The sequence below is a fragment of the Nicotiana sylvestris genome, chromosome 5, assembly GCF_000393655.2.
Source record: "Nicotiana sylvestris chromosome 5, ASM39365v2, whole genome shotgun sequence".
NCBI classification, from domain to species: domain Eukaryota; kingdom Viridiplantae; phylum Streptophyta; class Magnoliopsida; order Solanales; family Solanaceae; genus Nicotiana; species Nicotiana sylvestris.
In genome coordinates, this window is record NC_091061.1 from 158,338,721 (window position 1) to 158,349,966 (window position 11,246).

Consider the following 11,246-nt stretch of genomic DNA (forward strand, 5'->3'; position numbering starts at 1 on the left):
CGAGAAAAGTATAAATTCTCAAAATGATCGATCGGATCGTTACACTTCTGCAATTCCAAAATTGATTTTTGTTTTGTTTTTGCCTAATTCAAAAATTGGCATACAAGTTTTGAATTCTTAATTTCTCTCTCATCTATATCCTTGACTTTCAGTGGAAGAATAGCTTGGGAGAACTTGAAGGGTGCTTGTGATAGTAAAACTGTTGGGTTTGATTTGGAAGAAAGAGGAAGAAAATGGATGTACTAGTTGGGGGTTGGCGGACAGTGGTCGAGGAAGAAGGGGGAAAGGGTATACGGGTAAAGAAAGGGGTGGGACGGGGTCTTTTTTTCTTTCTTATTTTTTTAATTATTATTTTTTTCCCGTTTTAGAAAATTTTTAATCCAAAATTACTGACTCACGTGCGCTAATTATGTGAGTTGCAGCACGCACTTTGTTCATGTCACCTATGCTCTTACCACATAAGCATAGTGAATTGTCAAAAGTATTTATTAGTTCCCATATGTACGAGTTGAGATGTTCAAATGGAAAAGTTGTAAGTTCTTCTACCAGATTGGCAATCAGGCGCAAGTTTAAGTGGTCAGGAGACTGTTTTACCTAAAAAAAAATTAAAATGTATATGAATATATTTTTTCGATAGTTACATTTATATGTCTAACTAAAAAATCATGTCAAGTCTGAGGTGCTATATATATATATTTGATTTTTACTCCCCAATATCAATTTATATGACTATAGTTTGATTTGGATGGAGTTTTAGAAAAGGACTTTTGGAACTCGTGATTTTAAATATATTATGTGATTTTTGGTATTATAATTATTAAAAATAAAATAAAAATTTTTAAAGTTAAATCGATTTCAATATAGAAAGATATCACTTTTTGCAATAATCTCATAAAAATATGCTTAAAATTTGAAATGAAAGATATACAATTGTCACTAAGTGGCAAAAGTGTAACATACAGAGTATATGTGATGACAACTTTCCTTTTGTCCTTAATTTGGTATCCGTGCAAATTAAAAGATGTTCCATTGTAGCTTTTTATGATGTCGGATAATCCTGTCATGACCGCAATTTTTCTCTGTAGGATGTTGTGACGGTACCTAATTTTTAAAACTAAGTAAGCCTAAACAACATGAGGGAATAGTAAATAAAAGCTTAGAATTTCACAACTCCAACAATATCGTAAATAAAATGGTAAACCCAATACGTACAATTCCCAAAACCTGGTGAAATAAAAGTCACAAGGTGTAAATACAGTACCGAACAATCCTATACATCATTGTCTATAAAAATATAAAGAAACAAAGGAGAATAGGGTAGAAGGGGACTCCGAGGCCTGCAGACGTAGGCAGTTGTACCTTGAAGTCTCCTAACGAAGCAACTCAGTGCGTTTATACCGGGACTGATAAGATGTACCCGGATCTGCACAAAACATGTGTAGAAGCGTAGCATGAGTATACCACAACGGTACCCAACAAATGCAAAGCCTAAACTCGATAGAGTAGTGACGAGGTCAGGTCAGGGCCCTACTAAAGATAATAAGAAACAAAACAGAAGATATAATAATATAATGATAATTACAAGGAAATAAAACAATAAAGAGTTTACGGAAGGATAACAACAAATAATGAAGGCAGCTAATACAACCCAAAAGAAAAATAAGGATTTTACATGTTAAGAAAACAACAACCAAACAATATTGCAAATAGAGAAGATCAACAGGGCACTACCGAGGTACCACCTCGTAGTCCCAAATCATAAAAGTAACTTACAGCCTTTCGTAATATCACCGCAGAGGCCTTTATATTTAGTTTTAAAAATTATTTTTTCCGAAATATTACCACGCGTTTTAGCCCACCTTATCATACCGCATGGCTTCTAGTAGTTCCCCTACTAGCCACGCGTATCAAGCCCACCTTATCTCACCGCATGTATTTTAACACACAGACCGTATACCACTACATGCATATCGATAATAACAACGTCACGGTAGAAACCTCGTGCAAATAGTAACAATAGCACGACAGAAACCTCATGCAAACAATCAAATAATCACCTCAACAATAACACAGAAGCCGAAACATAACTAAAATAAATGATATTTCACAACTTATATGTTGCCTCAATAGAACCCAAGGCCTTTACAACTCAACAGCAAGATATTTCAAGGATAGCAATTTCAATTAAAGAATCCCACATTTAAATCATGAATACCGAACTAAGAAAGAAAGTAATTCAACTAAACATGTAGAACAAGTTGCAAATATAGAGATAAGACAAGTAGACATGTGAAATTAAACTAAACATAGTGACTATAACATGCTAAGTAACTCAATTAAGGCAGAAAAAGGAAACTACGTAGCTAAAATCGGAATTTCAACATTTAACCAGTGTATGCACTCGTCACCTTGCGTACAAGGCCTTCACATATTACAATTTATCACAACAAAACCAAATCCTAAGGGGAATTTCCTCCACACGAGGTTAGACAAGTCACTTACCTCAAACCACGCTAAATCAATCAACTAGAAGTCCTTTCTCTCGATTTTCCAACTTCGAGCGGCTCGAATCTAACAAAAATAATTTCATACTATAAATATAACTATAGAAAACTAATTTGAATAATAAATTTATGATTTTAGCAAAGAATTAAAAAATCGCTCCAAAATATCACTCTGGGCCCGCATCTTGGAATCCAACAAAAATTATAAAATTTGAACACCCATTCGATATCAGGTCCAACCATACAAGAATTATTCAAATACGACCTCAATTCGCCTTTCAAAATCCAAAACTTTAGGCTAAGAACTTCTACACTTTTTCCTCGGTTTTTCCACCCCAAATCCATAATTACATGAAGAAATCAATGATAAATTAGTAAAATTTAATCAAAATCGAGTTTAGAACTCTTACCCCAACAATCAATGTAAAAATCACTCGAAAACTAGCCTCAAGCTGAGCTCTCTTAGTCCAAATTTTGTAATATGAAATAAACCCTCAATTTTGAAACTTAAGTCTGTTGTCCAGTTATTTACACTACGCGAGCACAACATTTCCCTCACGATTGCGAAGAACAAAATTTTCATCAACTTAAAAACCTTATACGCAGACGCGGAAGGCTAGTCGCGAACGCAGAGAGAATCCTTTCCAAACCTACGCGATCGTGTGCACCAAGTCGCGACCGCATAGAGCAGTGCATCCACCTCCCAGGCCTCCTCTTTCTTCAATGCGAACGTGGCACCACTCGCGCGTTCACGATGCACTGACTTACCTAACTACACAATCGCATAATCTGACTCGCGATCGCATAGCACAAAACCACGCCTTCCAGTCTTAGAGCTTTGCGATCGCGGCCTACTCTTCACGATCGCATAAGAGAAAACCAAAACTAAGAGACACCAGAACTTCAGTCATTCCTTGATGATCCGATATGTGTCGAACATGGTCCGAATTACACCTGAGGCCTCGGTACCTCAACCAAATATACCAACAAGTCCTAAAATATCATAGAAACACGCTGAAAGCGTCAAATCACATCAAACAACACTAAAATCACGAATTGTGTATCGATTCAAGCTTAAGAACTTATGGACTTTTGAATTTCCAAAACTAATGCTGATTCCTACCAAAAAAACTCCGATTGAGACCAAATTTGCACACAAGTCCTAAATCACATTGCACACTATTTTAACTTTTGGAATCGGGATCCGACTCGATATACAAAAAATTCACTCCCGGTTAAACTTTTCAAAATCTTCCAACTTTCGCCAATTAACACTGAAACGACCTACGGACCTCTATATCAGCATCCGAACATGCTCCTAAGATCAAAATCACCCTACAGAGCTGTTGGAACCGTCAAAACTCCATTCCGGAGTCATCTTCACACAAGTCAAACCACGGTCAACTCCTACGATTTAAACTTTAAATTTAGGGACTATGTGTCCTATATCGCTCTGAAACTCTCCTGAAACCAAAGCCAAACATCCCAGTAAGTCAGGTAACCACAGTATAACACAGAGAAGCCAATAAATAGGGGATCGAGGCTAACACACTCAAAACGACCGGCCGGATCGTTATAAATATGTTTTTTTTTCTTCTTGTAACAGGAATTTTTGTTTCAAATTTCGTTTTTGGTTTAATCACACGGGCAATTTTTAGGGAAGTGCACAAATATCTAACTTTAGGGACCTTCCCCCACAACACACACACAATTTAACGCATAGTTGCATTGCAGAAATGTTTATGAGTTTAGCCATTATAGAATCAATTTTTGATATACGTAATTGAAGTTGTAAAAATCAGCATCCGAAATTAAAATTTCACCTCTCGTTTAGCATATTACTTGTGCAAGCAAACTTCAAACAATAGAAAAAACAAACTTCAGACATTTTTGTCTGATATTTAGCTTGGCAGCCTCAAACTTCAAATCATATATCTAAAGTTAGCATTGCTCAAGTCGGAAATTGGTTTTTAAGAAAAAAAGCAACGTTATGTTACTTGCACTGCCATTAAAAGCTGAGGATTAAACTATAATTTTGTTTTCATCATCTGCAAAAAATCAATTGTACGGAAAAATAAAAACAAAACAACACCAGACTTATACCCTCACAATTGCTACATGGTAGAATAGTCATCATATTCAACTCGTTTCTTCTACTATGTTTCCAAGCTACTTCTTGTATTAGATTGAAAATAATATTCATTGAAAGAACCTGATGGAAAAGTAGTTTTATCTGAAGTTTGCCTAGATTAGCTAGCAGTTAAATATTTTGAAAAAAAACTTGCCATATATTTAATGAGAGCGTCCAAATAGGTTGCCGATGAAATTTTTATCAAATTTTGTATGGCATGCTTCACTTTGAGTTGGCAACTTGGATTATGTTGAAAAGAAATAGGAACTACAATAAATATTTGCACTTTTAAAGTGCTTTTGAAATTGCAAGATTTACATTGATCAAAATATCGTTTCGGAAAGGATGGTTTAGGGCAAGCTCTTTTGACTCCAATCCATGTGTTGAAACGTTAGACGTAAAAATTGGTTAGAATGAAAATTGTTCACCTCGAAAAATGTGAGTAACAATTAAAGATAATTTATGATTTTAAAGATATGTGATATATTCTAATACTAGTTATTAAATAAGTGATATTGAGCTTATGTAAGAAGGAATAACATACCAAATCAATGTTGTTGAAATAATAGGGGCCTCGAGCTCGGCTATCCAGGGACCTCGAGGTTATCCAAGACCAATAAAGTATGAACAATAAAGTAAAGGCAATAAAGCTGAAGAATAATTGTTGAGCATGTTAAAGAAGAAAAGAATAAGAATGTTCTATTGCAATGAATGATCTGATCCTTTTACAAAATGATTGGGGTCCCCTTTATATAGGAGGAGAAAACTCCAATAAAGTACCTTGCCAATAAAGGTAAAGAATTATATTGGTACAGGTGTATAACGGCCTAGTACGGACCTGTACCATTTCGTACAACCCTTATCCTATAATTAATGCCCAGTTCCACGTGTCCTTGAGAAATTTTCGCTATTTCTTGATTGACTTCGAGATAATGTTGTCCTCCTGCAGTCCGTGCTAGGCATTCGATCAGCTTCCTCGAGGTAGGTATTCCTTAGCCAGATACGACACCCACTTCGAGTCTCAAGGTATCGTGCCTATAGACCGATTTAAGACTTTGAAATCATATTCCTTGATTTTGACCGTATACAGATAGTCCCAGCGTTTCTTATAATGAAATGATATGAAACCATTTGAACCTCGATTATCCTGAGCCTTTGGCGATGATGTCATACTCATGACGTAGGCGTTTGAAGTGATCGAAACGTCCCATCTATTCGTTTCCCCAGAAGCATTGAATGTACTGCCGGCCCATTTCCCCAAAAGCATTGAATGCGTCGTTGGTTTCGTCGTCATTTTTTCTATAAATAAGGGGTTAATTGGCTGAACAAAAACTAGAAATATTCTTTCTTCATCAACATTTAGCCTTTTCCTTTCTTTATATCCTCCTCTAATCACCTATTTTTATGGTTCAAACATGTGACCACAAGGTAACATGGCAGCAACTTTATCAGTTATGTCATGGCTCCCTTTTGTCAAAGTTTTTCCCCACTATGTGGGATTATACTGAGTTGTTGTTGTTGTTGTTGGCTCGAAACAACGAGGGAAAGGCACCAAATTCTTCCCGTATCAGAAGATACGCGAACTTTACTCTGCTACTCATCTCTCTTAATTTCAACCTGGTATGGTGCTTCATTCCCCTTGCTTTCCATGGAATGAGGCTGCACTATCATCTACTAACTTTTTCATCCCACACCGGTACAATGTCTCAAAAAGTAGCTTCAAAATAGTTATGCTGACAAGACCCATACTCGTCAAGTTTTTCACCAGGCCACAATTTTCTTTAAAGATCGAGATCGAGTCCCCGAGGAGAAGGTTTTCGAAGATGTCGTTCTCGAGGATATGCTCCCAAAAGTTGATTAGGTTCTTGTCTTTTGTTTTTGCTTCTTTGTTTCTGTGTAAGGCCCCCCATGGGCTTTGTAAAAATCTTTTGTAAATATAAGAATTTCTTTATTCCATCTTCGATTCGTGTTGAATTCCATTCTGCCTTCGTTTGTGAAAAATCTGAGTATATAACTATAACGATTAGTCCGAATACTGGACCCGGAACATAATAAACCCTTAGGTTTTAATCGACTAATATAACACAGCTTAAGGTTCTTTGTTAATCCTCGAGCTAAGCTTAGGTTAATTTGATGTGAGCTCGGAACACTGAGACTCCTGAATCTGAGTTGAGTGAGAGCAAGGTCTCGAATTTGAAATAAAGTTAGCTCTTTTAGGCTTCGTAGATAGTCCCCGAGTGAGAATTTTCTCGAACTCGGGTAGCCCTTGGGCTTAGTAGTCGAGTGAGTACTTGCTCGAACTTGAAATAAAGTTAACCCTTAGGCCTCTTAGGTAGTCCCCGAATGAGAATTTGCTCGAACTCTAAATAAAGTTAACCCTTAGGCCTCATAGGTAGTCCCCCAATGAGAATTTGCTCGAACTCGGGTAGCCCTTGGATTTAATAGTCTGGTGGACGTTTGCTTGCACTTGAAATAAAGATAGCCCTTAGGCTTTATGGATAGTCCCCGAATGAGAACTTTCTCGAACTCGGGTAGCCTTTGCGCTTAGTAGTCGAGTGAGAGTTTGCTCGAGCTCGAAATAGATATAGCCCTTAGGCTTTATAGATTGTCCCGAATGAGAATTTTCTCGAACTCGGGTAGCCCTTGAGCTTAATAGTCAAGTGAGTGTTTGCTTGAACTTGAAATAGAGATAACCCTTAGGCTTTATAGATAGTCCCGAATGAGAATTTTCTCAAACTCGTGTAGCCCTTGGGCTTAGTAATCGAGTGAGTGTTTGCTCGAACTCGGCGTGTAGGTTGTCCTTAATTATTTTGACAAATTAATTTCCTATGCCTTGATCCTGATGCTAATATCATAACATAAGCGGTTAAAGTGACTGAAAAGTTGCTTTCTGTACGATTCCCAAAATCATTAATTGGAGGCGACTGACGATCGGCCTTTTTGGCTTCCTTAGCACGCTTAAATGATCTTTATAAATAGATAGATCCCACAACCTTACAAACGTTATCCCCATATTGCTTTCAAAGTCCCGTTTAGCCATTTTCAATTTCCTTGAGCTCTCCCTTTTCTTTTCTAACAACATTTTTCACTTTCTCGGATCTACCGCATAGTAATGGCTAAAACTTCTAAATCTGTTCCTCAAAAGGAAAAAGCTCCTTCATTTTCTCGATCGACTAAGATTAAATCGGTAGTGCCACCTCGTGTCGAGGAATGCACCCCCCCGCCGTGTGAGATAACATTCGATTTCAAAATTGAAAAACTTGTTTCCACACCAGGCCGATGTGAGCCCGTGTCTCGATATATTTGTTTGGTGACTAAGGCCGAGCTCGAGCAAGTAGAAGAGGACTGCAAATAGGACAATAAGTAAGTAGTGATTCCTTCCTCTGATGAGGATATCACTACTTTTAAAGCGGGGTACTTGAGCGTGTATACTTACCCGTTTACACTGGGCCCTGCAATTCCAACTCTGGGTCCCATAGACCTAGTTATCCTTGACTTTTGCCAATGATACCGAGTGACGCTCGGCCAGATCTACCCCTCCTTCTAGCGAATATTTACTTAATCAAGAATCGAGGGGATGTCCTTCACCCTCGATCATCTGATCAGACTGTACAGTCCCCAACTTTATCGTTGGGGCTTGATAAAATTGCAACATCGATCCTTAAAATCTCTATTTAATAGTATCAATGAGGACAAATACCGTGGGTGGATGAGCCAATTTGTTAGAGTCAAGACCTCCGATCTGATTCCTGCTGATTGGATATCATTCCCCGAGGAGTGGAACATGAAATGTGAGTGTACCCTCCTTTCTTTTCTTTTCCCTGACTTTGTATTTTTCTTTGATCTGACCTTTTTACGATGACGTAGCTGCTGCTTGGTTTCCCGGTGGGGTCCCATACCTCGAGGGTTGGGTCCGAAATCTGGCCTCCGCCTCTTCTTACTCGAAGCATTGCTGGCGAGATCTGGCTAAGGGTCGATGGGAGGCAAAAACCTTGGTGAGTTCTCTTGTTCGTTTTTCAGTATTTCTATCATGGGATACTGATCTTGATTTCACATAGGTCTTGGAGACGCCGTTGAATTGAGGTCGGTCCCAGTTGGTGAAGTGGAGGCTCCGAAGCCTCCCAAAGAAAGAAAAAGGAGGAGAGAGTCATCCAAAAATCCCCCGAAGCCAAAGAAAAGCTTGGCTCGAAAGCCTAAGGCCGATGCAGCGGCCTTATCTCCAGAAACGGCCCAACGCCTTCAGGACCAGGAGGAATAAGAAGATGATGATTGCCTATTGATAAATCATAAAAGAAAGAATGGTGATGCTTCGAAGCCTATCGAGCCGATGGCGGTCGATGTGGCTCATTCTAGAGTCGAAGAAATCTTCGAAGGAAGTTCAAAAAGAGTCCCCAAACCAACATTCCGAAAGAAGGCACCTTGTCTAGGAGATCACATGGAAGGCAAGGCCGAATGACATAACCGCGAGCCTCTTCAAGTAAAAAAGAATACCCCGAGTGGATAACTTGGGGTAATCAACGTGGATGATTCTCCTCCTGGCCCCGAGTTCTCCGAGGGACAAATCAATGAGGCTCAGAATTTGAGATATCCTGAAGTGGAGGCAAGCCAAGAGGGGCATGGCATCTTTCGAGAATGTTTCGCAGGGCTTGAAGAAGGCCCCGACCCAGATGCTTTCTTCATTTTTGAATAAGTGAGTTTTCTATTTTGCGCCTTTGTTTTAGCTATTCCGAATCTAACTTTCCTTCTTTTTCATACAGGCTGTGGTGCTCCACAAAAGGGCATTTTCCAAGTCCCGAGATGATCTTGCTCGGGTGAGGCTGAGCTTAAGAAGACTTTGGAGGAGAGGGATGTCGTCAAAGCCTTATATGCTAAAAAGAGTTGGAGATCTACAATACCCGAGTTGAGTTGATATAGGCATTCCAAGTACGGGCCGAGTATGTTGAAAAGGTAACACAACTCTTCAAGGGTTTGCTATGCATCAGTTTATATTGGCGACTGATATTATTAATTTCGCAGTTTCAACAGAAGGCCGAGTTGGAGGTGCAACTTTAGGAGGAGCTTAAGATGAAAGAAAATGAGACCCTGGGGTTGAGTCCGACTTGGAGGTGCAGCTTCAGGAGGAGCTTAAGATGAAAGAAAATGAGACCCTGGGGTTGAGGATGACTTGGAGGTGCAGCTTTAGGAGGAGCTTAAGATGAAAGAAAACGAGACCCTAGGGTTGAGGCAAGGTATGGACAATCTCGCCTCTGAGAAGGAAACTCTAAGAGAGCTAGCTTCGCTCAAATGCCAGCTTCGGAGTGTGAAGGAGGAGAGCCAAGCTCAGGGCCTCGATATTGAGGAGCTTAAGGCCAAATGTGCTACTGAGCTGGCCAAGCTAAATCTGATGTTGCGACAATTATGGCTTCGTATCGAGCCGATGCCGAAGCAGATAATGCTCGGGCAAGGGAGATATCTTCTACGGCGGAGGATAATTTATCAAGTGCCCTTGACCATGCTAGGCGACAATCCTGTAGGATAACTCTCGAGGAGATACATGCTCGTGGCTTCGATCTTTCAGCCTATATTTAAGCGAAGAAGGCTTTGGAAGAAGAGGCAATTGCTCTACTTTTCGATGAGGATGATTCAGCCCGTCTCCGAGGTTGAAAGAGACGAGGATGAAGACGCCGAGGATGAGGCTCCCCAAGATGCAATTCCTGAAGATGCAGCTGCTAAGGGTGTGGCCTTGAAGTAGTTTTTAGGTTACTTTATTTTGTTTTCTTATAGGCCTTCCTTGTGTAAATATTCCCTGTAATCATCTTTTGGAAATATGAGAGGAACTTTTATCTCATCTTTGGCTAGTATTGGTTTTAACATGGCCTGTATTCAACATTGCCTTTATTTATGGAAAACTTCATTTGAATGGCTGGTTCGAGGATTGGTTCGGGGTATTATAAACCCTTAGATCTTTATAATAATTTTCGAGCCGAGTTTAAATCAACTCTTTGTCGACTCAGGATACTATGAACCTCGATTCCGAATCGAAATTAAAACGGAGTCTCGAACTATAAGTTTTAGGTCCTTAAGCCTTTCGAGGTTGTCCCTTAGGCTCTTACATATCGGCCCTTAGGCTTTTATATATTGGCCATTAAGCTCTTACATATTGGCACTTAGGCTCTTATATATTGGCCCTTAGGCTCTTATATATCGGCCCTTAGGCTCTTCAAGTTGGGCCGGTTCAGCCTCTTAGAAAGGCTATATAAGTTTTCCCTCATTTCGGCTTAAAAGACTTAGTGAAAGTTTAATTATACCTTAGCATGTGTTTTTTGCACCTGTAGGTTTTTTGAGGGTTCTACATATCGGAACCTGATTAGTGATTTGTTTGTGTAAACATAATCGAACACATCTTGAGGTATATCCGAGGGCAGATGTTATCAAAACCCTTGGGATTTTCGAGGGCTGAATTTATCGAAGCCCTTTGTATTTTTCTTTTGCCGAGGGTAGCTTGATTTAACCGATTAGGCAAAAATCGCTCATACACGCTCACTTTATCTTTGCACGAAAACTCTTCGTGTTTCCGAACAAAGAGGGGCAGCTGTGAGCACGTGATTTTTGTTTTACACGACAATCGCTCC